At 35.1% G+C, this 2822-nt stretch overlaps 1 protein-coding gene across 2 annotated transcripts in view; it reads left to right on the top strand.

Moving 5' to 3' along the window:
- Positions 1–1868: 1868 nt before the first annotated feature.
- Positions 1869–2822, top strand: part of LOC113309150 (DEAD-box ATP-dependent RNA helicase 36-like) — a 6182-nt gene continuing 5228 nt past the window's right edge. For both annotated transcript variants that reach the window (XM_026557569.1, XM_026557568.1), the window contains exon 1: positions 1869–2794. The gene's annotated coding sequence lies outside the window, so the exon portion shown is untranslated. The remainder of the gene's footprint in view (positions 2795–2822) is intronic.

The raw sequence follows: 2822 nt of genomic DNA, 5'->3' as shown, positions 1-2822 counted from the left end.
TCTGGATATATCTCAAGTACTATATAGAATTTATGTGTCGTGGAAATGATGTACTTTTCATTCGATGAGCGCAGACATTGGACCTAGTTTAACTAAATAGTCATTTGGCCAGGCAAAGTTCTTCTTATCATTAAAGTTGATGTCTAAAGTATGACCTTCTCATGGAAATTGGTTGCTACTATGGTACCCGCATTGCACTGCTTGTACCAATACCTGTAAGAAGATTCATTCCCAATTTGGTGAGAGCTAGAATCACATCTTAGCTTCATCCCACGTTCAATTGATACCCGTACTTTGGTGTCATTACCACCGGGGAAAAAATACATCTTTATCTTTATCATGATATATATGTCCCTTTTCACATGCTTTATATGAGTTGGTACATCTAACTCTCATTACTTCGGGGTTCTTTATATTTTCAATTTTGCTACATTTAGCCGAACTTGAGAAATTTCTTTATCTTAACAGGCCAAGAGAATCTCAGTACACATGTCAACCACTTACTTTAGGTTGAATATATCACTAAAGATAGTTCTCTTGTTGTCATACTTCAACATATACTGGTTTGTTAGTATCATGGATGAAGTATAAAAATGGAAATTTCTGACTCATATCGCCTTTTGTGAGTTTTTCCACAAAAATTGGAATATATGTGATTTTATTTGCAACGTATCTTTTGAAAATACCGACTCTTTAATAGTCGAGCCAGTGGATTACATCCCACGTAGCATTTCAAATTTGGGGAGAAAATATCAAGTACACAATAATGGTGCTCAAGTACTTTTAAACCCCAAATAAATACATTGGAATCGAGTTGGTACAACCAATTGAGCAAAAGACACCATTCAACTATAGCCATATCATATTCAACAGAACAAAATAACATTAAGACCTAAATTCTTAATGATCGAGATCAACAATCATAATTTAAATTGACTGTTTATATGTTGTAGACTTATCGTAAGACATAACTAAACAAAATTAGGCATGTTCTAAAAACAAATAAATAATCCTAGCAAATATTCAACGTAAAAATCCACGTTATAGTTATGTACCTCAAACTTTGGCTCCCACAGTATACACAGAACCAGAACGTCCTTGATCGCGCACAACCCAAAACCAAAAAACTGGAACAGCAACATAAACATGATGTAACACAGGCTGGAACAAGACCGAAGTACTGGACTGATCGGGATGGAATCGGATCGACACGAACATGGGTGGACTGGACCGAACCGGGGTGGACTATGCCAGACCGAACCGAACCAGAGATTTTTCATTTTCCACAAACAGACAACATCCTTTACAGAATCTCTTTCTTCATTCACCAGAAACTCTTCTTCGTTCACACAACATGAGATAACCAGAATGAAACAGACAGGAGAATTGGAATGAAACAGACGGACTTTCTCAAGGATTTTTCTTCCACGAATTTAAAAGAAGGATTTTTCTAAATCCCTAATTACAAATCAAAATCCCTAATTACAAATCAAGATCCTCAAATTCTTAATTACAGATGACTTAAACTTCCATTTGCAAGCTTCTCATGATTAATCAAAAAATCTCCTTCGATTAATGAGAACCCAATATATTTTTTTCTTTCTTTAGCGGCAGGGAAGAACTCGTGCTTGATAATGTTTTGTAGTAGAATATTAGGGAAAGAGAAATAGGCAGGGAAAAAGAAGGGTCCCATTCATAAGAGTTTTGCAAACATATCATTCAGTGAACATGGTGAAATTAGAGTGAAACCATTAGATGAGAAGGGACGAAATATCATATTAGACGTAAGACGAATCATAAAATCAGAGAAAGAAAATCAGATAAGAAGCCACTGATCTAGGATATCACCATTTTCGTAAATACCTTTACATTCTTACACAACAATATATAGGCAGACTTAATAACCACCCATAATAACTGCCCTAAAAACACTCAAACTGCCTGGTACACACATGCACATATCATTACACTCCCCTTAAAACAACCTTGCCCTCAAGGTTGTATACAGAGAAATTTTGACTTCGATTTACAAAGTTTAATCCAATACATAAGAAAAAACAAAAGAAAGAAATCTGCAACGAATGAATTATGCTACTGTATGTGATGTACTTGGAGTTTCATAAGGAACTTCTGACGTTTCGGTGGAAGAATAAAACAACCACAAATCATTTTAAATGTGTTGTGACTGAAAAACATTAGTCCACCCCTTGAGATTCTTTGTCGAAATTGAAAAGAATCTTGCACATGCTTTTGTTTTGTCAATTGCATCATCTCTTCCGAAATTTTCATAACATTTCCCTGAACAATTCTTTTCGTTCCTTTGGTGGAACAATAAATGATAACCATTTGTTATTGATAATGATAATTAGTAGATAATAATAAATAGGATAAACCGTCCGACAAGATCCAACGGCTCCGATACTTTTGATATGTGCAAACATATCATTCAGTGAACAAGGTGAAATTAGAACGAAACTATTAGAAAAGAAGGGACGACATATCATATTAGAAGCAAGACGAATCATAGAATGAGAGAAGGAGAATCAGATAAGAAGCCATTAATCTAGGATATCACCATTTTCATAGATACCTTTACATTCTTACACAATATAATATATATAGGCAGACTCAATAACCACCCGTAAAAACTGCCCAAAAACCACTCAAAACTGCCTGGGACACACATGCACATATCAGCAGGCTTTGAAATTTCTCTTAAAACCCCAAACTCTCACTTTCGAAATTTGTCTTTCGTTCCCATCAACTGCTTTCCATCGTTGTCCTACTTTAACAGGTATGCGTTCTAGCTTCTTTTTTTTTTT

The sequence above is a fragment of the Papaver somniferum genome, chromosome 1 (assembly GCF_003573695.1).
Source record: "Papaver somniferum cultivar HN1 chromosome 1, ASM357369v1, whole genome shotgun sequence".
Lineage (NCBI taxonomy): Eukaryota > Viridiplantae > Streptophyta > Magnoliopsida > Ranunculales > Papaveraceae > Papaver > Papaver somniferum.
This window is presented reverse-complemented; position numbering and strand designations above follow the sequence as displayed.